Source organism: Camelus ferus, chromosome 15 (genome assembly GCF_009834535.1).
Source record: "Camelus ferus isolate YT-003-E chromosome 15, BCGSAC_Cfer_1.0, whole genome shotgun sequence".
Classification (NCBI taxonomy): Eukaryota; Metazoa; Chordata; class Mammalia; order Artiodactyla; family Camelidae; genus Camelus; species Camelus ferus.
The window spans coordinates 51,655,917-51,668,900 of record NC_045710.1 but is presented as its reverse complement, the minus strand read 5'-3'; the positions used below and the strand labels follow the sequence as shown (position 1 = coordinate 51,668,900).

The following is a 12,984-nucleotide window of genomic DNA, read 5'->3' as shown; positions in this document are numbered from 1 at the left end:
CTTCCTTTAACAAATCTCTGAACATCAGAGGATTCAGAGAATTCATCTGAAAAACCAGGATAATAATAGCACCTACCTCAACAGGATTGTTGTGAAGGTGAAGAGAGAGAATGTTAGTGAAGTACTTAGAAGAGCTGTTACTCTTTTCTCATCTTCGTCCCCTGGTATTTGGCTGGGTTTCTTGCTTCCTCTGTGTAACTTGATTGTCTTATGGTACCCTCTGTTTCCCTTATAAATCTGGGTAAGCTTGTATCAAACACTTTCCCAATTCATGACCTAATTCTGTTCCATCCTTGCAACTTAGACATCACATCTGCCTCTCCACACCAAAAAATCCACAGGCTCCTAAGTTTAGTAGTTTTACTAAAAATGAGTGTTTTAGGGTAGAGTCCACATTACAAAATGTGAGACTTTTCACTGTCTGAAAGGTACTCCTCTTACTTTTTTCATCTTTACTTTGTTCCAGCACTGTGACCCCGCTAACCAGGGAACCCTTTCCCTTTCTCCCATGGAACAGTTCTGCTCTTACCTTGGCCCCTCAAGGACTCACTTTCCACCCCAAATTAATTTTCAAGGAGTTTCTCCCACCCTAAATGGTATCTTTCCTAAAAAGACTTCCAGTGAATACAGTTTTCTCTTCCTCATTACACATGTATTTAAACTGCTTAGCTCCTTTTTCCCCATTTTGCTGTGGAAGACAATTCTTTTTCCCCCAGAAATATATCAAATAAAATGAGCATGTGGTCCCTTTTTTTGGTGATTTTTATTGGGCTTCATGGTATGGATTGCTTCCAGTTTAGATAATCCACTATGGCAAGATTTTATAGCTAGCCTGCAGGCCGTGAAGAGAATATTATAGCCACCTGGTGTTATTAAATGCTAAAATAGTAAACAGGAACATGTAAAATATTTTCATGGACTAGAAGAGCCTTTTTTTCCCCTGAAGAGTAATTTAACCTGTCAAAAACAGATTCCTGAGTGATATTGTCGCTGGCTGTGGGGAGTAGCTGTTAATACTCAATGCAGAGTGCTCAGCCCACATCCAGGCCCCTAAGGGCATGCGCTTCCCTTCCTTGGAAATGAGATGTTTGTGTGTGTGTGTGTGTGTGTGCGCGCGCATGTGTGTGTGTCTCCATAGGTAAATTTATTGGAAATGGGATTTAGAATACGGCATTCTAAAAATGGCACTCCGTCAACAAATTATTTATTGAAGACCTGGTGGGCACACAAAAGCATGCCAGAAAGTGTAAAGGACTTGATTCTTGCCCTTAAGAAACTTCTAAGATTATATATAGACAGTTCTCAATACAAATAGTAATGCTTACTCGAATATATGTACAATCAGATGTGAAACGGGGGAGATCTTAGACGGAGATTGTATTTAGGCTTGTATGTTGGCACTTCTAATATTATTGTGCATTTGAAAAATAAGTTAAACTGTCATCAGATCAGTCTAAGACATTTAGAGGCCGTTCTTTCGTTATTCAGAAAAGTTACATATATTTCATACGTAATAATTTGCCCATAGGAATGTTTTGATGAATGTTATCTGCTAAAGATTCACAGTTTGCAATATTTCCATGTTAATAGCAAATAATACCTTGTTGGAGCTGAATATAGAGAAGTCAGGGTCCCTATGATCACCATTTGATGTTATCCTGGGAAGACAGTTGATGAATTTTACCTTGGGAAGTAGAGCTTAAGGGCAGATCTGGGTACAGAGAACTTGCCACTGACTGTAGTCAATCATTGATTCACTGTGAGTACCTTTAAATCCTTTATGGAGAGCATTTTATGTCTGTTCTGTACATTTCCAGTAAGATAATAGTAATATCACAGAACATCCTTAAAGCATTGCTTCTAAAAGTTTGTTAGGTGTTAGTTTAAAATGTAATAAATAGATAATAAGACAGTTAATTGGGGAAATGCTTGGTAGTTAAACAAGTCTTCTTAGAGCAATGAATTTACTTAATCATGGATTTTTTTTTTATTAATTAAAAAATATTTTTTTGCAAAGAACATTCACAAGACTGATGTTTTATAGAACACCAATTTGGGAACTGCTTATGTAGGAATTAGGGCAGTTGGGATTTGTACCGTTCCACATAGAGTTTGCCACTGTATTAGAGAAATTGTTCTTAATCTTTAGTCTTTCTGTGTATCAGAATTGCCTATAGCAGTTAATAGGCAAAAGTACAAATATTGGACCTTGGCTCAGGCCTAACAAATCAGAGTATCTGAAAGGCTATGACTGTGGAAAAGCTTCCTGGTGATTCTGATGTGCTTCAGAGATTGAGAACCACTGAATAGGAAAATGCCTTCTCTACACTTACTAAATGTATTCTTACTCCTGTTTGAGTATGTTTCTGTTTTGTATTCTTGGCGGTGGTCCAGGGACTAGACTATTGCAGTAATTAAGTTCAGTATTATTCCTCCCAGAATGTCTGTATCCAGATTTTCAGATTCCATTTCATCAGTAGGGCAAATTTATAGGTCAGTATAGAACACATTTTAAATAATAGTAGAAAAGAGATTGTTTTCTATTTATATTGTCTTTCTAATCTGGCAGCCTTGAGTTTAATTTAGAAGATGCTTCTATTTGTAATTTACTTGGGTTTTTAATGTATTTTACTATTAGGGAACTCAAATGATTTTCTTCTTGACAGCTGGTAAGCTTTTGAAAGCTTCTTATCAACTTCTAATTGCAGGTAAGTTCAGTTTTCTCTGTGCTTAACAAGCATTATAACATTCTGTTTGCAAGCCCTTGTCTTGCATCCAATGGAAGATAACTAATGGAGCATTTGTGTATTGAGGTCAAGACAGGAAAGCTTAGCAGAGTGATTACTTCCTTGTTTTCTGTTAAAGGCCATGCAGCTTCTCCAAGAATAAATGAAATGGAATAGTGGGGACAAGATCATTCTAATTAGAGATCGATCTGGAACCTGTTTTTAAAATCTCTGTGTATGTATCTTATGTGTCCTCCCCAACTACCTCCCCCCCAAAAAGCGGAACTATTCATTCTGCTTTCTTTGCACCTTGATCTAACACCAAATGATGGAGAAAAGCTGATGGATTTATTTACTTAAGTAAAAGACTTTGTAAAACAAGGGGAGAGAGAAATTATTTTAGTGCAAAATATAACATATCATATAAAACTATGTTTTACATTATGAAAGGTAAATCAAAATGGAATCAGTGTTGCTAAGAGAGCTCTTTCAAATGGAGCTGGGAAGCCATTAATGAAGTGTCAACTCAGCCTGGATGGAATCTGACCTTTTGACCTGATGAAGTCATCCAGAATACCTGCCAGAAACTTAAGATACTCTTCGGACCCTTAGCCTAGAATAACTGTAACAGTCTACCTACACACTCACAGGACCCTTACCCGAAAACAACGTGTGCCTTAAGGACAAATAATCTCCAACTCAACGACAGTTCAGTCACGATCCTCACAAGGCAATGTTTTTCTTTTTCCAAAGTGAAGACTATAATATTCTTTTATTAGTCTGCATGTAACAAGTTTAATACATACCTCAATCTTATTGGAGTAGTAGAGGAATCTTTGGAGCCAATAGAAAAGAACTGGGAGCTCCATCAAGCAGCAGTAACAGGGTCGTTTAGCAACAATTACCATTAAAGGCAAAACATGCATGCATAATTATGGAGGTGAGCTATTAAATAGTAAAATCATGACTTATTAATTATGATCAAATAAAAGTTAACATTGATTGCTTGTGATATGACAGGCGCTGTGCTGAACACTTTATTTTTTTAATTGGGGTACAGTCAGTTTATAATATTAGTTTCAGGTATATAACATAGTGAATCAAAATTTTTAATACATTATACTCCATTTAAAGTTGTTATAAAATAGTGACTGTATTCCCTGCATTGTAAAATATATTCTTGTAGTTACTTATTTTATACATAGTAGTTTGTACCTCTTAATCCTCTACCTCTATCTTGCTCCCTGCTTCCCTCTCTCCAGTGGTAACCACTAGTTTCTTCTCTATATCTGTGAGTCTGTTTCTATTTTGTTATAGTTATTCATTTGTTGTATTTTTTAGATTCTACATATAAGTGATAACATACAGTATTTGTCTTTCTCTGTCTGATTTATTTCACTAAGCATAATACCTTCCAGGTCCATCTATGTTGTTGCAGATGACAACATTTCATTCATTTTTATAACTGAGTAGTATTCCATTGTGTATATATACATCTTCTTCATCCATTCATCTCTTGATGGACCCTTAAGGTTGCTTCCAGATCTTGGGTATTATAAATATGCTGCTGTGAACATTAGGCTGCATTATCTTTTCAAATTAGTGTTTTTATTTTCTTCAGATATATACATAGGGGTGAAATTGCTGGATCATATGGTAGTTCTGTTTTTAATTTTAGGAGAAACCTCCTGTTTTCCCAATGGCTGTACCAATTTACATTCCCACCAATAGTGTTCCCTTTTCTCCACATCTTTGTCAACATTTGTTACTTGTGGTGTTTTTGATGATAACCATTCTGACAGTTGTGAGGTGCTATCTCACTGTGATTTTGATTTGCATTTCTCTGATGATTAGCAGTGTTGAGCATCTTTTCATGTTGGCCATCTGTGTGTCCTTTGGAAAAATATATATTTGCATCTTCTGCCCATTTTTTAATCAGGCTGTTTGTTTTTTTTAATACGAGTTGTATGAGCTGTTATATATTTTGGATATTAACCCACTTTAGGTCTCATTTGCACATATCTTCTCCTATTCAGTAGGTTGTCTTTTCATTTTGCTTATAGTTTCCTTTGCTGTACAAAAGCTTTTCAGTTGAATTAGGTCCCATTTTTTGTTTTTGCGTTTGTTTCCTTTGCCTTAGAAGACAGATCCAAAAAAATACTGCTACAATTTATGTTAAAGAGTGTTCTGCCTATATTTTCTTTTAGGATTCTTATGATTTCTGGTTGTATATTTAGGTCTTTATCTGCAATAAGCCGTTAAAGGATACACATAACAAAAAGATGTAAAATATGATGTCAAAAACAGTAATCATGAAGAGAAGGGAGTAAAAATGCAGTTGTTAAAATGCATTTGAAGTTGCGAGATCAGCAACTTAAAACAACTATGTGTGTGTGTGTGTGTGTGTGTGTGTATGTGTGTGTGTGTTGGCTATAGATAGGCCTCATGGTAACTACAACCCCAAAATCTATAATAGATATACACAAAAGAAAGAGGAATCCAAATGTAACAGTGAAGATTGTCATCAAATCACAAAGGAAGAGAACAAAAGAAGAAAGAAAGAAAGAAAAAAGAACCACAAAAACAATTAACAAAGTGGCAATAAATGCATACCTATCAAAGATTACTTTAAGTGTAAATAGACTAAGTGCTCCAATCAGAAGACACAGATTGGCTGAATGGATACAAAAACAAGACCCTATATTTGCTGCCTAAAAGAGACTCACTTCAGATCTAAAGACACATGCAGACTGAAAGGGATGGGAAAAGGTATTCCATGCAAATGAAAATCAAAAGAAAGTCAGAATTTCAATAGTTACATCAAATAAAATAGACTTTAAAACAAAGACTGTAACAAGAGACAAATATATTACATAATGATCAAGGGACCAATCCAAGAAGAAGATATAACAATTATAAATATATATGTACCCAACATAGGAGCACCTATACATAAGGCAAATATTAACAGATATAAAAGGAGACCTCAACAGTAACACAGTAATAGTAGGGGACTTGACCACTCCACTTCCATAAGTGGACAGATAACCTAGACAGAAAATCAATATAGAAACACTAGCCTTAAACGACATATTAGACCAAATGGACTTAATAGATATTTACAGAACATTCCATCCAAAAGCAGCAGAATATACATTCTTTCCAAGTGCACATGGAACATTCTTCAGGATAGATCATATGCTAAGCCACAAAACAAACCTTAGTAAATTTAAGAAAACTGAAATCATATCATGCATTATTTATGACTACAACACTGTAAGACATATATCTATGGGATGCATCATGACCAGGAAAGTTTATAGTGATACAAGCCAACCTCAGGAAATAGGAAAAATCTCAAATAACCTAACCTTACATGAAAGGGACTAGAAAAACAAGGACAAACAAAACCCAAAGGTAGTAGAAGGAAATAAATCATAAAGATCTGAGCATAAATGAATGAAACAGAGACTAAAAAACAATAAAAGATCAAAAGAGCAACGAGACTAAGACCTATTTCTTTGAAAAGATAAAATTGATAAACCTTTTTTTAAACTTTTTTTATTGATTTATAATCATTTTACAATGTTGTGTCAAATTCCAGTGTAGAGCACAATTTTTCAGTTATACATGAACATGTATATATTCATTGTCACATTTTTTTTCTCTGTGAGCTATCATAAGATCCTGTATATATTTCCCTGTGCTATACAGTATAATCTTGTTTATATATTCTACAATTTTGAAATCCCAGTCTATCTCATCCCACCCCCCACCCCCTTGGCAACCACAAGTTTATATTCTGTGTCTGTGAGTCTATTTCTGTTTTGTATTTATGCTTTGTTTGTTTTTTTTTTAGATTCCACATATGAGCTGATCTTATATGGTATTTTTCTTTCTCTTTCTGGCTTACTTCACTTAGAATGACATTCTCCAGGAGCATCTATGTTGCTGCAAATGGCGTTATGTTGTCGGTTTTTATGGCTGAGTAGTATTCCATTGTATAAATATACCACATCTTCTTTATCCAGTCATCTGTTGATGGACATTTAGGCTGTTTCCATGTCTTGGCTATTGTAAATAATGCTGCTATGAACATTGGGGTGCAGGTGTCATCCTGAAGTAGGGTTCCTTCTGGATATAAGCCCAGGAGTGGGATTCCTGGGTCATACAGTAAGTCTATTCCTAGTCTTTTGAGGAATCTCCATACTGTTTTCCACAGTGGCTGCACCAAACTGCATTCCCACCAGCAGTGAAGGAGGGTTCCCTCTTCTCCACAGCCTCTCCAGCATTTGTCATTTGTGGATTTTTGAATGATGGCCATTCTGACTGGTGTGAGGTGATACTACATTGTAGTTTTGATTTACATTTCTCTGATAAAAATTGATAAACCTTTAGCCAAACTCAGCAAGGAAAAAAAAAGAAGACCCAAATAAGTAAAATCAGAAATGAAAAAGAAGTTACTACCAACACCTAAAAGGATTGTAAGAAATTGCTTTCAAAAAGCTATATGCAAATAAAATGGTCACCTTAGAAGAAATGGACAAATTCCTAGAATATACAATCTCTCAAGATGAAACAAGGAAGAAACAAAAAATGAAGAGACCAGTTACCAATAACGAAATTAAATCAGTAATTAAAAAAAAAAACCAACTCAACAAAGTCCGGGACCAGATGACTTCACAGGTGAATTCTACCAAACATTTAGGGAAGAGTTAATACCTTTCCTTCTCAAACTAGCCCAAAAAATTGCAGGAAAATAAGGAATGCTTTGGAACTTATTTTACAAGACCAGCATCACCCTGATACCAAAGCCAACAAAGATACCACACACACACATACACACAAATTAAAGGACAATATTACTGATGACCACAGAGGCAAAAATCCTCAATAAAATATTTACAAATCCAACAATACATTAAAAGGATCAGACACTATGATCAAGCGGGATTTATCCCAGGGATACAAGGATGGTTCAATATCTGCAAATCAATCAGTGTGGTACACCACATTAACAAACTGAAAAAAAAAATCATGATCATCTCAGTAGATACAGCAAAAGCTCTTGACAAAATTCAACATCCATTTATGATAAAAACTCTCCACAAAGTGGGTAAAGAGGGAACATACCTCAAAATAATAAAGGCCATATATAATAAGCCCATAGCTAACATCATACTCAATGGTGGAAAGCTGAAAGCATTTCCTCTAAAATCAGGAAAAAGACAAGGATGCCCACTCTCACCACTTACATTCAACATAGTATTGGAAGTCCTACCCCTTGCAATTAGATAAGAAAAAGAGATAAAAGGACTCCAAATTGAAAAGGAAGGGGTAAAACTGTCACTCTTTGCAGATGACATGAAACTATATATAAAAAATCCTAAAGATGTAACAAAAAAACTACCAGAGCTTATCAATGAATTTGGTAAAGTTGTAGGATACAAAATTAATATACAGAAATCTGTTACATTTCTGTATACTAACATCAAACTATCAGAAAGAGAAATTAAGGAAGCAAATTCATTTACAATCACTTCAAAAAGAATAAAATACTTAGGGAATATCTAACTAAAGAGGTAAAAGACCCGTACTTGGAAAACTATAAGACATTGATGAACGAAATTGGAGACAACACAAACAGATGGAAAGATAGAACGTGTTCATGGGTTGGAAGGCTTTAAAATGTTCAAACTTGTCAGATCTGGGTCCTGAATCCTCTTCTCATCTCCCTTTGCCCTTTTTCCTTAGGCAATATATTCTAGTCCCATGACTTCTGTTACCGTTTATGTAAATGACTACTCCAAATTTATCTGTTTAGTCATACCTCTCCTATTGATGCATATAGACAACCTACTTACATCACCATTTGAGTGTTTCAGAGGCATGACGCATTTAATATGTCCAAAACAGAACTCATCACCCTTTCTTCCTTCACTCCCCATCAGCACCCAAGAAAAGCTTACCCTTCCCACAGAGTTCCTTAGCTCCGTGAATGACATTACCACCCACCTGGTTCCTTGTGCCAAAGTTATCCTTGATATTTCCCTCACCCTGTCTCCCCCCATCCAGTTCCTCACAAAAACAACCTAAAATAGTTTTGGAATCTGCCTACTCTCTTCTTAATGCCATTATCTTAGTCCACATAGCTATCATTTTTTTTCATCTGGATTTAGCACATTAGCTGCCTTACTGGTCTCCCATTATCCACCCTCGGTCTCTCCAATCCATTTTCCATATGGCAGCCTGACTGGTCTCAAAATTTAAATTGAATTGTGTCACTGGGCTGCTGAGAACCCTTTTTAATGGTTTTCATTGCTTTTAGGGTGATACCCAAAATCCTTCGTGTAGACTCTGATGTCCTGCGTGATCTGGTCCCACCTGCCTCTGCAACCTCTTCTTTCTTCCTTGCCAGTTCTCCCACCGGTTCTCCTTTGACCCTGCAACTTTATGCATTCCTATCTTCTTCAGTTCCTGAAAGTTCCCTCCTGCCTCCGAGTCTTCGCACATGCATTTCCCTCTCCTTCCCTGTTGCTTGTGCAGAGACACCTTTCCTAATTGTCCCCTACTCCTGGACTAGGTTGGGTCTTCCTGTTGTTTTCTAATAGTCCCTTTTACTTCTCCTTTTAACTCAATAGTAATTATTCTTAATTATTTGCTTATCTCTCTCCTGGGAGAATGTAAATACTGCAGGGCAAGGACTATGTACCCTGCCAAAGCACCAATCACAGTGCCTGTGGTAGACAGGCACACAGATTTTAGTGAGCGAGTGCATCTCATTACCTGAGTTGCTGACATGTGACTGGGAAAAGACGAAAGCTGAATCTAGCGGCAGCATATCTGGAGTAAAATAAAAGTAAAATGTAAAGCTGTTTACATTAAACCACAATGTTTAATTTTTAAAATGATATTAACCAGACTGAATGAAGTTTACCAAACTATAGGAAACAGAATAGTAGAGACTAGTTTTTATATCAACGGCTCAAAAGACTTTTTCCCAGTAATTCATTCAAAAGTCCCAAGTATTCTTGACAGTCAAGCTGTTGTCCTGGGCACAATCTAGGTTTATAGCTTCTGAGAAATCTCATTTAGGTTCAAAAATAGCCAGTTTTTGGTATGAGCGTGTTGGATCTGAAAGTTGTGGCTTTTCAAAGTGTTGAACTGATGACGTTTGTATTCTAGAAATATCCTAGATATATTAAAAGTCCTGAAGTTCTTTATGGCTGGGAACCGAGGCCCCTGTTTCAAGCCAAATATCTTAAACACAAGCCTTTGGCCATGATGAAGTGTTAAATCAAATGCTTGGCAGGAACTTTGCTTTGACCTGCTTTGACTCCGAACAGGACTACATGCTTTCCCATCTTCAGCCAAATGACATTGTTTTTTTTCCATTTTCTGCATATTTGCCACGTGTATAAGAAGGAAAGTGAGATGGAGGGGGAGTAAGTTTCAAATAGTTCTTAGATTTCTTAATGCACTGTAGACACAGACCAGAGACCAACTCCTTTATGTACTGTTGAGGTCTAGTTCTTGAAGAACTTATCAAGCAATGACCTACTTCACACTGCACATCTGTCCTCTTAATAGGTAAGTGGAAAGATGTGGCAACTGGTGGTTTGTGTGACTGAGCTAGTTGTCAGTGTTTGTTGAATACCTACATTAGTTATTTATTATTATATAACAACTTACCCCAAAGTTTAGCAGGTTAAAACAACAAACATTTATTATCTCACAGTTCCTGGGGGTCAGGAAGCTGGCAGCAGCTCAGCCGGGTGCCTCTGTCTCGTGAACTCACAGTCAGGCTGTCAGCGGGAGTGACAACCTCATCTGAAGGCTTGACTAGGGGAAGACGAACTTCTGAACTCACTCAGATGGTTGTTAACAAGATTGAGTTCCTTGTCCCCTGGGCCTCTGTGTAGTATAGCTGACACCATGGCAGCCGTTCTGATTTGTGATCCTACATATGTAACCAAGCATTTCCCCCATCTGTGGACGCTTCGGGGGTATTTTCTTTGTCTCCACTACAGTAGAATTTCACAGTGATGTGCCTTGATGTGGGAGGATCAAATGAAATAATGAACGTGAAAGGTCAAAGCAGGTAGTTTAGAGAAACACTGTGCGCTTGGCGGGTAGGCGTGATGGACAGGAAGCTGGAGAGGAGCTGAAAACAGCGAATGGTACATGCAGTTCTGGAAGCAGGAAGGTCAGGGAAGTTGCAGGCCGTGGTCCTCTCTTACCTGGGGTCTTCTCCAGGTTGGAAGGCATCCTGAATGTCCTACCTAGGTGTTACCAATCTCCAGCAAAATCTCCCCATTCACACCTGACTGCTAAAGGCAAGGGGTGCATTAAATACCCAGTTCTCTGTCACCCAGTCGGCCTACAGACCAGTACTGTTATTGAACTAACCCAGCAACTCAATTTGCTTAACCCCTGAACCGGTACCTTCTTTGGTCTTACTATAGCACTGTCTAGGTGTTTTTCCAAAGTGAGGTTGGGCAGATTATGTGCCATAAGTTACAGCATAGGTATGAGAGTGCTTTATAAATTGTTAAATACTATACAAATTAAGTTACTGGGTTGCTGCTATTTGGAGAAAGCAAACTTCCCAATTGTGTGGAATACACGGGTGGACTGGTATAAAATACAAATCAACACTGTATAACCTACGACGAGAAGACCGCTCTTCTGGTGCTGACAGTCTCGTAGCTCAGCGTTTTCACCTTTTCTAAAGTGTTTGCGTTAAATTGGGTAACATCTCCATGTTGAGTTTCTGGTAATTTTCCATTCCCTTTCTCATGAGCGAGTGTACCCTGCAATTTAATTCTCTGTGTTTTGCCTTGCTCTTGAATTAGCCAGGTTATTCTGTTCTGTCTTCCTCTGCCTTCCCTTTTTCCCTTCTGGTCAGGAGCACTCAGGTTTTATTTTCCGGGCAAAGGCAGATGTTTTAGAAAACCAAACTGTGATTCTCTGTGGATGACTTCCATAATGATGGGGAGAAATCACTGTGTTGGTGGTAGACACCTGCCAAATGAGTCTTTGGAAATAGAACTGTGTCATCTGCTACCCAGCAAGGTTCAAGACCCGTAAGAGTCTCTGTGATCAAGAATACCCACTAAGGCAGTTGCCCTGGCATTTAGAGCAGACTTGCTACTGTCATTTTTATGCTGCAAATGGAAGTGGTAAAAATAAAGAACTACCCCACCTTTTAGAGCCTTATGGAACTATTATTCTGAAACAGTGTTTGGAATAATCATTGATTTCTTTTGTCTGTATATAAATATGGTAAACTGGTATATTTCTTACTACGGGCCCTATTTAAACCAACAGTAAATTAAATGGGTGCTGTCTTAAATTCTTTCTGAACTATCAATGAATCGTTTTTCCATCTATTTCATACTCTGTACAATTTCTACTTTGTCTTTTAAGATTAGATTTTCTACTGTTCGTAACAGGTTAGAAAATTGCAAAAACTCTCAAGGGGAGTAAGCCAACATTTTTTAGCGTACACAGAAGCAGAGAAGGACTTTTTCATGAATGTTGCCAAGATAGAAATGAGTGAGGAAAGAACTTGTTACCGCGTAAAGATGCCCCGGGGAGGGTGTGGGAGGGAATGGAGCTGAGAGTGAAGAGACAAGCTAGAAAGGAAAGCGGCCTAACTAAACCTGGTGATCCACCTGTTTTTGGAGTTCCTAATATTTAGGTAAGTTACAAGTGGATAAACCTCCATCTTGTGTTTCAGGAGTTGAGAATCTAATTGGAAAGAGAAAAATTACACACATGAAACAACAATTAAGTAGTATTAACACCATGCTCACTGTGTACAAGAGCTTAGGAGAGGTAGTATAAAGACTGCAGTGGTTTTTGAAGAATAGTTAATATTTGAATAAAGAACAGGAAAAAAGACATATTCCAGATGATAGCAAACACATCAAAATGGATTTGGAAGTTAGAGTGAAAAACATGTACATACTTTAAAAGCCATAGACAGACAGACACTCACACAAGATGTAGACAAAAATTAAAGCCAGCAAAAACTGCCATCAAAAAAATTAAGCAAATACAATAAATAAGTAATTTTTATTTATAAATTAGTTTATGAAAAATAAAAATTATGACAGATGTAAAAATTCTTACAAAAGATAAGGAAATGATATATACCCTGAGAAAAAAACAGGTGAAGTACTTTAGCAGAAAAATTACAAAATAAGATGTATAAATGGCTAGTAAGCTTACCTCAAAATACTCAGCCTCAGTA

General features: G+C 37.0%; 1 protein-coding gene across 2 annotated transcripts in view; it reads left to right on the top strand.

Annotated features, from left to right (window-relative positions):
• PAIP2B (poly(A) binding protein interacting protein 2B) overlaps window positions 1-12,984 on the top strand; it is a 36,280-nt gene that overhangs the window by 11,511 nt on the left and 11,785 nt on the right. The window lies entirely within an intron of this gene.